The sequence below is a fragment of the Phacochoerus africanus genome, chromosome X (assembly GCF_016906955.1).
Source record: "Phacochoerus africanus isolate WHEZ1 chromosome X, ROS_Pafr_v1, whole genome shotgun sequence".
Taxonomy (NCBI): Eukaryota; Metazoa; Chordata; class Mammalia; order Artiodactyla; family Suidae; genus Phacochoerus; species Phacochoerus africanus.
Window position 1 is genome coordinate 97,432,379 of NC_062560.1, and position 16,001 is coordinate 97,448,379.

At 34.8% G+C, this 16,001-nt stretch overlaps 1 pseudogene; it reads right to left on the minus strand.

Annotated features, from left to right (window-relative positions):
* Positions 1–3,936: 3,936 nt before the first annotated feature.
* The window catches only part of LOC125118102 (glyceraldehyde-3-phosphate dehydrogenase-like), a 39,179-nt pseudogene continuing 27,114 nt past the window's right edge, over positions 3,937–16,001 (minus strand).

Below are 16,001 nucleotides of genomic sequence, written 5' to 3' on the forward strand. Positions count from 1 at the left end.
AGAAGGGCCAGATTCCAGGTGCATATGGGATAGACATAGATAAGACTCAGACAAAAAGCATCATGGACTTCATCCCCTCCTCCTCTCTTTTTCTTTCTTTCTTTCTTTCTTTCTTTCTTTCTTTCTTTCTTTCTTTCTTTCTTTCTTTCTTTCTTTCTTTCTTTCTTTCTTTCTTTTTCTTTCTTTCTTTCTTATTCTCTTTTTATTTTTTACTGTATAATTTAATTGATACAGTGAATAAATCAGACAAAATTAACATAAGGTGAGTGATATAAGTCAGAATAGTGATTTCTTCTGAGGGAAAGGTACTGATAGGGAGGGACATGAAAGAAACTTCTAAGTGATTAAAAATGTGCTCTATCTTGATCTAGATGAAGATTATATATATGTACATATATGTTATATATAAACAGCTTTACATATATATGTAAAAATGTATCAAGCTCTTTACTGAAGATGTGTGTACATTATTGGATATAACCTTTACATCAACAGAATAAAAATTTTAAACTTAGTATCTATCCATCTATCTATATATCCCTCTTTCTCTATTTTCTTCCATTTTTTAATACAGATTTATTAATATAGATATTTAAAGAGAATTCTGCACTGCCCTCGCAACCATATCAACACAGAGAATGAAGGAATGAGTACACATGGATAAACAGTATTTGGAGATTTGCACATGTATTTAGCACTTACTGTTAGAGAATGGCAGGGTAGTGGGAGCAGTCCATCCCACTGAGGAGAAAGATTTATCAATGACAATATTTAGACTTGCTGGCACATGGTGATATTAACAAGGACAACAACTTTCAGGAATGTAATCATCGTTTTTAAATTCTCCAAAATTGATACACTCCCTCTCTGCCTGTACCCAGAGAGGACCACGTCCAATACCCTGTACTTGGTATCTCACTGCTGATTTGTTTTCAAATAAATCTTCACTTAAGACATTAAATTGCTAACAGACTTCTACAAAGTAATGATTAATGTATACATCTTTCAAAAACATTTAAATCATGAGTTCCTGTCATGGCTCAGTTGTTAACGAACCCGACTAGCATCCATGAAAATGCAGGTTCAATCCCTGGCCTCACTCAGTGCGTTAAGTAACTGGTGTTGCCATGAGCTGTGGTGTAGGTCACAGACGTGGCTTGGACCCCACATTGCTGTGGCTGTGGCATAGGCTACAGCTCCGATTCAACCCCTAGCCTGGAACATCCATATGCCCTAAAAAGACAAAAAAATTCAAAAAAAAATTAAAAACATTTAAATCAAGTCTCTGCCAATACTCAACATTTTCGCATATGTTAAGATTTATCATTCAAAACTTAAAATATATGGACAAATTTGGAAAAAACTGAAAAAATATTGAAAAGTATTAAGTATGGCATGAATCTTACCATGGAAATGAGTACTTATAAACATTGGCATGCTTATTTTGAAATTGACCCAGTTAAACCTATTAAAATTAAGCACCCTAGAAATTTTAGTTGTATAAATTTATCCCAATATGGTCACATCCTTTTTTAAAGTAATACTTAAATTGATTACAACTTGTATCTCTCACTTCTTATATTTTAAATGTACAATATATTTAAAGTGGACCAAATTATGTCCTTAGCTGGATAACAACTGAAGAGGACTATTGTTAATTGACCTCCTCTAGGCTCTCTATCTCTATCGCTTCTCTGCTACAACTCTAATTTGAGCTGATTGAAGGCCTTGTAATTTTTTCTCTCACCAGAGCCTTTCACTGGCTTTGTGTTATGTCCTCTAGTCCCTGTTCCAAAATTACTTTTGCCCCAATGATTACATCCTCTCTTGCTTCTCAAAAAGAAATGATGTAGTACAAGCCTATTACTCTTTTTATACGGATAAAATTGGGGGAAAAAACCCCTCAGGTCCTGTTAGAGAAGTAAAAGTTTCAGATGTTTTTCTTCAACATCACTTACCCATAAAGAATGTAAAAAGGAAAGTAGTGGTATTTTATTGGGAGTAATATAAATATAGAAAATATAATACCTATAGTAGTAATTGATGATAGGATAAAGGCCAATGATAATTAGGAAATAAAAGAAAAATTTGTATTTTTCATTATTAAGGAAACTCTGATATTAATATTCTAAAGTTTAGATATCAGCTGCTTAGGTTAACTCTCTAGAATTTCAGATAGTATTGAGCAGGACCAGGATGTTAACAAAATTCTTAGGAGTTAATCATATATATCTTAATTTGAACTATGGTACACTACCTTGAAGTTTAATAGTTAAAGGGAACAAGGCAACCTCCTTCCATCTGTGACTAGTGCCACTCAATTTCATATATTCAGTTCTGAAACTCTGCAAGAGAAATGAAGCCTTACTGAATTTTTTTATGTTCTTAGAGGTATCATGGTTTAATTCTTCATACCCACAGCCTACTAATACTTGCCTTAAATGTGCTTCAACTCAGAATTATATTAGGAGTTCCCGTTTGGCTCAGTAGTTAATGAATCTGACTGGTATACATGAGGATGAGGGTTTGGTCGCTGGCTTCGCTCAGTGGGTTAAGGATTCTGTGTTGCCATGAGCTGTGGTGTAAGTCACAGATGCGGCCTGGATCCCATGTTGCTGTGGCTGTGGCACAGGCTGGCAGCTATCGCTCCAATTCCACCCCTAGCCTGGGAACTTCCATGTGCTGCATATGTGGCCCTAAAAAGACAAAAAAAAATTACATTTAAACACAAATTTTTCTTTACTAGCTCCTAACTTTTTTTTAAAAAAAATTGATCTTTCTTCTCTATGTGTATAAGTATGTTTTATGAAAGTTTTGGAATATGAACATGTATCTTAAAAATATTTTTCTTTCTAGTTTTGGCTCAGTGTAGTAAACATTTACTGAATGTTTATAAAAGCAAGGAGAGGCACCTTTTCTCTCTATCCACTGTATTAAATTAAAACTATATAAAGTTTCAATTGCTCTCTCTACAGTATTGGCAACCACAATTTTCTCAAACATCCAATCATATTAATTGCAGCAACTGATTCTTATTTCTAAACTCTGGTTGGTTTTAATGTGGAAACTTTATTCAAAGAATTGCATCTTTATATATCTTCTAAAGAGTAGAATTCAAATTTACTGGTAATTTTTTTCTTGTAGAAGACTATGCTTAGAGAAGACCTTGAAATTGTTAATAACCCCTCTTCAATTAGAAGTCACAGATTAGAATTCTGTGAGCATACTTGTCAAGTGATTTCTCTCTCCTCTAAGTAGTAGTATGTAGAAATAGAAACCCAAACCAAACCAAACAAAACACAAATGTTTTACTAAATTCCAGGGATGGAAAAAGATGGTTATTGGCTCCAATTCTATATAACACTCCTATTTTAAATAAATGATAGTGACTTCTTATTTTGCAGATTCAAGTTGTGAGATTTTTCCTAATTAGGCAGGGTGGGATATGTAAATAGAAACAGACACGCATACACACATCATAATAGCGCAGGATTCCTTTGGAATCAGATTTTGATTCTATTCTTGTATCTGTAATTTTCCAACTTCAAGTAACTTTACTCAGTATTTTCTAATCTATAAAATGGAGATAATATGCATAGTTCACTGGGTTATCATGAAAAGTAAACAAAACAAAATGTGTGTAGCAGAGTGATAATATATCACTTGAACAGTTAATAAAATTTCTCTCATGAAAGGAACTGTATTTAGAAAAAGAAATTTATTTAGGCTAGGTGCAGTGTATTTTCTATCGATGGTACATGACAAGGGCAAGGATCACTAAGACCCTCCCCTTTGTTAGGAGGTCTGGAATGGAAAGATTCAGATATTCTCAGTATGTTTGGGAATCAAGTTGGGTGAAGGACTCCCCAGCAGCTGAGGGCCTTTCTCATGCTCTTGCTGGGTGTGGAGGTCCAGGAGGACCTTACTCCTCAGAGTCTATGTGGACATAAAGCCCACTACTCTGTCACTATAGCCAAATTCATTGTCATACCAGTAAATGAGCTTGACAAAGTAGTTGTTGATGGTAATGCCAGCCCTCACAACTAAGGAAGGAGAGTGGGTGTCACTGCTAAATTCACAGGAGAAGACTTGGTCCTCAGTGTAGTCCAGCGTGGTTTTTAGGGGGGCTTCCAATGACTGCTTCAACTCTTCTCAATGCCATCATATTTAGCAGCTTTCTCTAGGCAGTAGCTCAGATCAACATCAAAATCATTAAGAGTAGGGATAGGGAAGATCATGCCAGTGAACTTCCTATTTAGACTTCTTAGTGCCCATAGAAGCAAGAATGATGTTCTGGGTAGTCCCTTATCCATCATAGCACAGTTTCCCAGGGGGCCTATCCATGGTCTTCTGGGTGGCAGTGATGGTATGAAATGTGGCCATGAGTCCCTCCACAATGACACTGGCCAGGGGTGCCAAACAGATGGTAGTACAGGAGGTGTTGCTGATCTTCCTGAGGGAGTTGTACTTCATAAGGTTCGTGCTCATCACAAATATTGGGAACCAGCAGAAGGGACAGATATTGTTCTACCCTTTTGCCTCTACACTTCATGTGAGCCCCAGCCATCTCCAAGGTAGTAAAGACACTAGTGGACTCTACAACATACTCAGCAGCAGCAGCACCCTATTTGATGTTGTCAGGATGCTGGAAAATGGAGATGGGCTTTCCACCGATGACAGGCTTCCCCATCTTAGACTGGACTGTGCTATTGAACTTGCCATGGGTGGAGTCACACAGGAACAGCAGAACTTTGAAGTTGAGGTCAATGAAGCATTTATCATAGGCAATATTCACTTTGCCATAGTTGAAAGCAGCCCTGGTGACCAGGTGCCCGAAACAGCCAAATTCATTTATTTTGACTTTCACTATTGTGTCTCAGGGTCATGGCTGGTATTGCACAAGAAGATGTGACTGTTTAATGGGGAGGAGCAGAGACTAACTATTTATTTATCTATGAAGATAAGATCCTAAAATTATATTTTAGAAAATGGCAATTAAAAAATCAAAACTCTAATTTCATGGCATTGTGGTCAGAGAAGATACTTGAGATAATTTCTATGCTCCTAAATTTATTGAGGTTAGCTTTGTGTCCCAATATGTGGTCGATTCTTGAGAATGTTCCATGAGCATTTGAGAAGAATGTGTATTCTGCTTTTTTTGGATGTAGTGTCCTGAAGATATCAATGAAGCCTAACTTTTCTATTGTTTCCTTTAGGATCTCTGTTGTTTTATTGGTGTTCTGTCTAGAGGATCTGTCCATTGATGTGAGGGGGGTATTAAGGTCTCTTACTATGATTGTATTCTCATCAATATCTCCCTTTATGTCTGTTAATATTTGTTGTATGTATCTGGGTGCTCCTGTATTTGGGGCATATATGTTGATGATAGTAACATCCTCTCCTTGGATGGATCCCTTAATCATTAAGTAGTGTCCTTCTTTGTCTTTCTTTATGTCTTTTGTTTTAAAGTCTATTTTGTCTGATATGAGCATTGAGACTCCTGCTTTCAGAAAAGAAAATCATGGACTTGGAGAAGAGACTTGTGGCTGCCTGATGGGAGGGGGAGGGAGTGGGAGGGATCCGGAGCTTGTGCTTATCAGACACAACTTAGAATAGATTTACAAGGAGATCCTGCTGAATAGCATTGAGAACTTTGTCTAGATACTCATGTTGCAACAGAAGAAAGGGTGGGGGAAAAATGTAATTGTAATGTATACATGTAAGGATAACCTGACCCCTTTGCTGTACAGTGGGAAAATAAAAAAATTATAAAAAAAAAGAATAAGCATATTATCTTAAAAACAATGCCTTCTGTTATTAAAAAGAACATGAGTTTTATGTCCCCATTAACTATACCACCCTGTGAAAGATAAAATAAATTTCTGTGAATAAAGTTTAGTATAAGAACATCTTCAAAAAAATAATAATAATGATGAATTAAAAAAAATCAAAACTCTGCTTGAGAAGTGATTCAATTTTATGGGTCATGAAAGATAAAGAAATGGAGAGATAATCAGTTGAAATTACAGAATTCTGAACTATGGAGAAGGTGGTTACTCAAAATGTTCAGTGTTAGGGTGGCCAAAGGCTTTTAAGAACAAAATAACTTATTTTAAGTTCTGGTATTCTCACCATGTAAAATCCTTCTACCTCCTCAAACCTTTAGTAAAGTATGCTACACACAAGCATAACTTTTGTAAATAGTTACTATAAATGGTTTAGTACAGAGAAGAAAAAAATACTGGTATGATATTAGAGAATAAGATTCAGATGTCAGTGAAAGCAGGGGCTTAAAATTGGAAGTGGAAAAGTCCTTACATGGACATTAATTTGGGGGAGGGTGTTAGTCTCTAAAGAATGAGTAATACATGCTTAAACTAATTTATCTAAATGTCAAAAGACAGAGTTATTTCTGCAAATGTTTGGGTTACTTGCATAATTAATCTGTATGGGGCATATATTAAGCCATTAGTAAATATTAACTGCTATTGTATAAAATGTAGGTAAATGTTGGATTGTACTCCAGGAATGATTAAACTAAACTAATAAAAAGAGGGAGTAGAGTTTCAAAAACCACCCTCCCTTTTTCCCATTATTGAAATTACTTGGTCCCTCCTTGACACTTCCAAAGGAAATTTCATATACAAAGGAAATTTCATATTTCATTTCATATGAAATTTCATTTCATCTCCTCCAGAACACCATCTGTTTTTTGAAGATATAGGATATTCAATATTAATTGCTAGATTCCTATTGCTCAACGCAAGACATTGTCTGCAATAGATAGTCAAATGAAAAACAGTGACCAGATGCTTAGAATCGTGGTCCAACAACATGAGAAGATAGAGAAACCTTGGAAATACAGTATATACATACTTCACAGATATTGCGAGTGTGGTTTCAGACCACCACGATAAAGTGAATATTGCAATAAAGCGAATCATGATTTTTTTGTTTCCCACTGAATATAAAAGTTATGTTTATACTATACTGTAGTCTTTTAAGTGTGCAATAGCATTATGTCTAAAAAACAATGTACATACCTTAATTAAAAAGTACTTTATGACTATAGCTTTGAGTATAACCTGAAGTTAGGGAGCCTAATTTCTCCAGTTCCATTTTTCTTTCTTAGGATTGCTTTGCTTATTTGGAGTCTTTTGTGTTTCCATACAGATTTTTAAAATTTTTGTTCTAGTTCTGTGAAAAGTACCATTGGTAATTTGATAGGGATTATGTTGAATCTATAGATTACCTTGTGTAGTGTAGTCATTTTGACAATAGTGATTCTTCCAATCCAAGAGCATGGTATATCTTTCAATCTGTTTGTGTCATCTTTGATTTATTTCATTACCATCTCATAGTTTTCAGAGTACAGGTCTTTTTTCTGTTTAGACAGTTTTGTTCCTAGGTATTTTATTCTTTTTGATGCAATGGTAATTGGGATTGTTTCCCCAATTTCTCTCTCTGATCTTTCATTGTTAATATATAGAAATACGATCAATTTCTGTGTATTAATTTTGTATCCTGCAATGTTACCAAATTCATTGATGAGCTCTAAAAGTTTTTGGGTAGCATTTTTAAGATTTTCTAGGGGTAGTATCACTTCATCTGCAAACACTGATAGTTTTACTTTTTCCTTTCTAATTTGGATTCCTTTTATTTCTTTTTCTTCTCTGATTGCCATGGCTAGGACTTCCAAAACAATGTTGAATAAAAGTGGTGAGAGTGGATATACTTGATTTGTTCCTAATCTCAGCAGCTTTTCACCATTGAAAATGATATTAGCTGTGGGTTTGTCTTATATGACCTTTGTTATGTTGATGTACGTTCCCTCTATGCCCATTTTATAGAGGGCTTTCATCATGAATGGGTGTTGAATTTTGTCAAAAGCATTTTCTGCATCCATTGAGATAATCGTATGTTTTTTATTTTTCAGTTTGTTAATATGGTGTATCATATTAATTGATTTGTGGATATTGAAAAATCCTTGCATCCCTGGGATAAATCCCCCTTGATCATGGTGTGTGAACCCTTTTAATGTGTTGGATTTGGTTTGCTAGTATTTTATTGAGGACTTTTGCGTCTATTTTCATCAGTGATATTGGCCTGTAATTTTCTTTTCTTTTCTTTTTTTGTCTTTAATTTAGGGCCATACCCATGGCATATGGAAGTTCTCAGGCTAGGTCAAATTGGAGCTGTGGCCAGCCTATGCCACAGCCATGCCAGATACAAGTGACATCTGTGACCTATACCACAGCTCATGGCAAAGCCAGATCCTTAACCCACTGAACAAGGCCAGGGATTGAACCTGCGTCCTCATGAATACTAGTCAGGTTTGTTACCACTGAGCCATGATGGGAACTCCTGGCCTGTAATTTTCTTTGTGTGTGTGTGTGTATGTGTGTGGTATCATTGTTTGGTTTTGGTATAAGGATGATGGTGGCCTCATAGAATGAATTAGGAAGTGTTCCTGCCTCTGCAATTTTTGGGAGTAGTTTCAAAAGGATAGGTGTTAACTCTTCTCTAAATGTTTGATAGAATTCACCATGAAGCCTTCTGGTCCTGGACTTTTGTTTGTTCGAAGTTTTTAAATCACAGTTTCAATTTCAATACTTGTGATTGGTCTGTTCACCTTTTCTATTTCTTTCTGGTTTAGTCTTAGAAGGTTTTACCTTTCTAAGAATTTGTCCATTTCTTCTAAGTTGTCCATTTCATTGGCATATAGTTGTCTGTGGTAGTCTTCTCCTTTAAAATCAGATGAAGGAAAGGATGTTCACTCTTACCACTTTTAATTAACAAAGTACTGGAAGTCCTACCCAGAGCAGTTAGGTAAGTAATGAAAATAAAAGGTATCCAAATTGGAGAGAAAGAAGTATAATTATCTCTGTTCAAAGATAACATAAACTTAAATGTAGAAAGAAACCTTGAAATTTCCATAAAACTCTGTTATAATTAATAAATTGGGTAAATTTGAAGAATACAAAGTCAATGTTCAAAAATCAGTTGTATTTCCATAAACTAACAATGAACAATCTGAAAAAGTTGTGAAAATAGTTCCATTTACTATAGTATCAAAAAGAATAAAATAATTAGGAATAAAGTTAATCAAAGAGGCAAAAGACTTGTGGACTGGAAACTAAAAAAGATTGTTGAAAGAAATTATTAAACATACAAATGAATGAAAAGATATAACTTATTCACAGACTGAAAGATTTAATACTATGAAAATGTCCAAACTACCTAAATCAATCTACAGAGTCAATGCAATCCCTATCAAAATCCCAGTGGCACTTTGTGATAAATAATAAAAAAATCCTAAAATTCATATTGAATCTCACAAGACCCTGAATAGCCAAAACAATTTGAGAAAAAAGACAAAGCTGGAGGCCTCACACTTCCTGATTTCAAACATATTATAAAGCTACAATAATCAAAGCAGTATGATGTTGACTAGACAGATGTATTCACTATTGAAACAGAGAGAGAACCTAGAAATAACTCTCACATATATTGTTTATTTATCCTCAACAAGAACTGTAAAATGGGGAATGATAGTTTCTTCAACAATGGTATTGGGAAATTGGGATATCTACAAGCAAAAGAATGAAATTGGACCCTTAAACTATATACAAAAATTAACTCAAAATGGATTAAAGACCTAAATAGGAAATAAGCTATAAAAATCCTCAAAGTGGGAGTTCCCGTCATGGCACAGTGGTTAACGAATCCGACTAGGAACCATGAGGTTGTGGGTTCGGTCCCTGCCCTTGCTCAGTGGGTTAATGATCTGGTGTTGCTGTGAGCTGTGGTGTAGGTTGCAGACGCGGCTCAGATCCCACGTTGCTGTGGCTTGCTCTGGCGTAGGCCAGTGGCTACAGCTCCGATTCGACCCCTAGCTTGGGAACCTCCATATGCCACAGGAGCAGCCCAAAGAAATAGCAAAAAGACAAAAAAAAGTAAATAAAAAAATAAATAAAAATCCTCAAAGAAAACATAAATTAAAATGTTCATGATGATTGGGCAATTATTTTTGGATATGACACTATAAACATATAACACAAACAAAAATAGACAAATGGGACTGTATTAAACTAAAAAGCTTCTGCACAACAAAGGAAACAATCAAGAGTGCTAAGGCAGCCAACAGAATGGGAAAAACTATTTGCAAACCATGTAATGGATAGGAATTAATATCTAGAATACACAGAAAATTTATAAAACTCAATAACAAAAAATTTAAATATTGTTAATATAATGTTATTTTCTCACATTATCATGCTTCATCATAAGTGCTAAGTAAAATATAATGCACAGAAAAATAAGGCTGGAAAAGGTGTTCATACTATAATTGTTATATCTAATTATTTTCATTTTATAAAGAGGAAAAATAACTAACTAGAATGCCTTAAGATGAACAGTATGAACATCTTGGAGTATTTTTTCCAGTCTTCTTTTTCTGTGCATTGTATTTTACATAGCTGTTACAGTTTGCATTAAATGCTGTAATGCATTTCCACTTATATTTTTAGCATTATTATTTTGGCATGTTACTCAACAGCAATCACAATGATTGTTTCTGTATCAGACACTTTTATAATTATCATTTCAATATCATCACATGACCCCATTTTCTTTTTTCTTTCATTTTTTGCAGAGACCTTGTTATATTCTGATGTGTTCTTGCTTATTTATATATTAATTTTAATTTCTAACTGTCCTCACTTGAATGTAATTTTCAAAAGAGCAAAGTCCATGTGTGCCTTGTTCAATGGATGATATATTATAGATGTTGAATAAATATTTTTGAATTATATAATTTTTAATTAACTACTTGCTGAAAAATAATCCTTTGACTGGAAATATATTTATTCAGTTCCTTATTTGAAACACTGTGGTCAACACCTTCTGGCTCTCTCTGTATTTTGAAATGTTTCACAGAAGTGAATATATATAAAAGGGTGTAAATTTTTAAATAAGCGAGTCATTTAACTTTTAAAAATTTCAGTGTCCTCCTTTGTAAAGTGAATATAAAAATTTATAGCAATATCAACATCTGGGCTTGTTGAGACGTTCAGAAGAGGTAATAGATGGAAAGTATCTTGTAAATTCTAGAATAATATATTAATGAAAGTACTATTATATCTTGAAAGCACTTATGAGCATATATTCTTCTTATATGTAATATGTATTATGTAAAATTGAACTATGATACTGCAATATGGAAGGATCACTCAGAATACCGTGCTTTAAGAAATCTTAACACTGCTGCCTAAAAAGTTGTGGAAGTAGCAGAGGTCCATATTACAAAGTAGGTTATACTTTTTTAGAAGAAGCACTAGTGTTTAAATACATGCTGTGAGTGAACAAAAGACTACTTGTAAAATAGCAGTATGTAACTGTGCTGAATTTAAGAGCATTATTAATAGACTCGTTATACTAAACTCTATTAACCGAAAAAAAATCCTTTATTTTCAGTGCCAAGTAAAAGTAAATATGAATTGGAGAAAATAGATGCATTGGCAAAAGATTTTCCTGTCTTTTTGAATTACAGTTTTGTCTGGATAAATGCCCAGGAGAGAGATTGCTGGATCACATGCTAGTTCTATATTTAGTTTTCTGAGGAGCCTCCATACTGTTTTCCATAGTGATTGTACCAATATACATTCCCACCAGCAGCGAAGGAGGGTTCCGTTTTCTCCACACCCTCTTTAGCATTTATTATTTGTAGATTTATTAATGATGGCCATTCTGACTGGTGTGACGTGGTACCTCATTGTAGTTTTGATTTGTATTTCTCTAAAAATTAGTGATGTTGAGCATACTTTCATGTGCCTGCTAGCCATCCATATGTCTTCTTTGGAGAAATGTCCATTTAGGTTTTCTGCTCACTTTTTGGTTGGGTTGTTTGTTTTTTTGTTGTTGAATTTTATGAGTTGTTTGTTAAGTTTTGCATATTAAGCCCTTGCCAGTTGCATTGTTTGCCAGTATTTTCTCCCATTCCATAGATTGTCCTTTCAGTTTTTTTTAAAAAATGGTTTTCTTTGCTTGTAAGTTTGATTAGGTCCTATTGGTATATTTTTGTTTTTATTTCTATTGCCTTGGGAGACTGACCTAAGAAAACATGTGTAGGGTTAATGTCAGAGAATGTTTTGCCTATGTTCTCTTCTAGTAGTTTTACAGTGTCATATCTCATGTTTATGTCTTTAAGCCTTTTTTTTTGTCTTTTTGCTATTTCTTGGACCGCTCCCACAGCATATGGAGGTTCCCAGGCTAGGGATCTTATCAGAGCTGTAGCTGCCAGCCTACACCAGAGCCACAGCAATGCAGGATCCGAGCCGCGTCTGCAACCTACACTACAGCTCACGGCAATGCCTAATCGTTAACCCATTGAGCAAGGGCAGGGATCCAACCCGCAACCTCATGGTTCCTAGTCGGATTTGTTAACCACTGCACCACCACGGGAACTCCAAGCCATTCTGAGTTTATTTTTGTGCATGGTGTGAGAGTGTGTTCTAGTTTCATTGATTTACATGCAGCTGTCCAGTTTTCCCAGCACCACTTGCTGAAGAGACTGTCTTTTTCTGACTTTATATTCTTGCCTCCTTTGTTGAAGATTAATTGACCATAGGTGTCTGGATTTATTTCTGGGTTCTCTATTCTGTTCCATTCATCTGTATGTCTGTTTTGGTACCAGTACCACACTGTCTTGATTACTGTAGCTTTGTAATATTGCCTGAAGTCTGGGAGAGTTAATGCCTCCTGCTTTATCTTTAGTTTTTTAACCAACCTCCAAACTGTTCTCCATTGTTGCTGCACATTAGCATTCATTCTTGATGCTGTATACCCTACAGATTTTGACAAATATATGAGGACATGTATCTTCCGTTATAATACTACATAGAATAATTTCACTGCCCTAAAAATCCACTGTGCTTTGCATTTGCATCACTCCCTTCTCTCTAACTCCTGGAAACCACTGTTTTTTGTTTTTGTTTTTGTTTTTGTTTTTGTTTTTGGTTTTTACTTTCTCCACAGTTTACTTTCTCCAGAATGACATATAATTGGAATCATATAGTATATAACCCTTTTGATTTTGTTTCTTTCAGTTAGTAGTATGAACTTAAGGTTACTTTCTGTCTTTTCATAGTTTTATAGATCAGTTTTTTTAGTGCTGAATAATATCCCATTGTCTGGATGTAACAGAGCTTATTTATCCATTCATCTACTGAAGGATGTCTTACTGCTTTCAGGTTTTGTCAATTATACATAAAAATGCTGTAAAGATCCGTTTGTATATTTTTATGTGGACATGTTTTTAATTCATTTGGGTACGTATCAAGGAGTGTGATTGTTGAATCATATGGTAAGAATATGTTTAGTTCTGTAAGAAACTGCCAAACTATCTTCTGAAGTGACTATACAATTTTGTATTCTCATTAACAATAAATGAGAGTTCCTATTGCTCCACATCCTTGCCAGAGTTTGGTTTGGTCAGTGTTTTGGTATTTTGTCATTCTAATAGATGTGTAGTGGTGCTCTTTCACTTTTGAAGGATAGTTTAATTGGATATAGAATTCCATCTTTTTTTTAAATACTTTAAATATTCTACTCCACTTTCTTCTTGTTTTTATGCTTATGAGGACCTGCTATAAATCTTATTATTTTTCCTAAATAAGCAAGGTGGGTTCCCCCTCACACAATTTGGCTTCTTTTAAGTTTTTTTTCTTTTTATTGCAGTTTTATTATGGCACGCCTATGTGTAGTACTTTTGAATTTATTCTGGTTTGTGTTCTCTGAATTTTTTGGATCTGTAGTTTGTTTTCTGTTATTAATTTTGGAAAGTTCCAAACCTGTCTCCTTCTTATACCCCATATGTGCTTATACTTGATATTGTCCTTTGACAGTTTCCTTTTGGTATTGTCATGCAGTTCTTACATATCCTGCACTATATTTTTTCATTATTTTTTTTCTCTTCACATTTCAGTTTGGGAAGTTTCCACTGACTTATCATTAAGCTAACCGATTCTCTTCTCACTATGTCTGAACTACTTAAGAGCCCATCAAAGGCATTCTTCATTTATGTTACAATGTTTTTGATTTCTAGAATTCATTTTAAATTCTGTTTTAGAGTTTCTGTCTTTCTGAATTACTTAGCTGTTTTTACATTTTGTATTTTTTCCAGTAGATTCCTTAGAATATTAATCATAGTTATTTTAAATGCTTAGTCTGAGAATTCCAAAATCCCTGTCATATCTAATATTTGCTTTGTCTCTTCCTTCCATGTAATATTATTTTGAAGGTTAGATATGTAGTATTCGATAATAAAAACTGAGGGAAGTAGGCCACTAGTGTGAGAATTTATGTTAATCTGGCTAGGAGTCAGACTTTTAAAAATATTTACTATAGTTGTAGTTGCCAGAGACTCTAAATTCCTCTAGTTCCCTTATTTTTGTCACCACTCTTAACTTTGGAATCCCCTAAGTACTCCTCTTAAAATAAAAGTATATGGCTTACAGGTCTTTTCAGCTGTGATCTACTGTTATTTGTACTGGTGCTGTGGTGTCAAAATGTGAAGGTAGAGGAGTCCTATATAATCATCTATTTAAATCTCATTCTTTTACTGGGCCTGTGCTTTCATCTGTTACCTTTATAAGTGCTTTTTTTTTTCTTTCTTGTATAACTTCTTTTTTTTTTCTTTCTCAGCTTCCCCTTAGGTGATCTGGGAAGACTAGAGGAGGCTAGAGTGAAAATAATTCCATTATCTTAGGGATCTGGGACAAGGCTCTGGTAAAATCTTTTCCCCTGAAAAGTCGGCTTTTCTAAAGAATACCCTGTGAATATTTCAGAATGGTTAGTTTTCCCATCTGCCTGCCAGATCATGAGATTTTTTTCTTAGCTTTTCACACTGAAAACCTAGCAAGGTTCCTGGAGGTAAACTCCATTGAAAGTGTGGGGGTATCCCTAAGACTGTGGCCCCTAGGAGTTTCTTATTTTCACATTGGCCCACATTCAGCCTCCAGCAATTTGTCAAAATTTCCATTGATGTACAGCTACTGATTTATGACTTTAGTGGTTTCTGCTCCATTTGAGGAGATCTCACCTGTGACTCACTGAAAGTTCTTGTATCTCCATATTTCAGGATGGTGGTTTACTCAATGACCTTGGTTCTCTCACAGGTCAAAGAAAAAATTATTTTCAACTTGTTCAGCTTTTTTAATTTACTGTAAGGATAGTAGTGATCACTTCCAAGTTCTTTATATTCAGGAGCTAAACTTTTGAGTGAGACTATTGTTTGATTGATTTCAGCCTTCATTGTTTGAGGCATGTGAAGGTCAGTTAAATTTATGTTATTTACTTTTTCTTATTAAAAATATCCTAATTCATGAATATATCATATCATATCAGGTAAGACATGTTTTAGCTGGTTATAACAGAAAAACCTAAAATAAGAGAAACTTAAACACGATAGGAGCCATTTCCCTCTCATGTTAAAATAATTCTGAGATAGGCAGTATGTAACTGATACAGAGATACCTTGGGGACATAGAGATTCAATTTCTTTCTTTCTTCTTCTTCTTCTTCTTTTTGTCTTTTTAGGGCCGCACCCATGGCATAGAGAGATTCCCATACTAGGGGTTGAATTGGAGCTGCAGCTGCTGGCCTATGGCACAGACACAGCAATGTAGGATCTGAGCTGCATCTTCAACCTACATCACAGCTCTCAGCAATGCCAGATCCTTAACCCACTGAGCAAGGACAGGGATTGAGCCTGTATCCTCATGGATATTAGCTGGGTTCATTAACAGCTGAGCCATGACAGGAACTCCCAATTTCTTTCTTTCTCCTGTAATAGTCTTAATATATAATTTTTAGCTGAAAATGGATTATGAATCTCCAGCTATTAACCATCCTGACAAGAAGAAAGAAAACAGGGTATTCAGGGGAAATGCAGCTATGTATTTTCCCCTTTTTTTAGAAACACTCAAAATAGTTTTATCCTT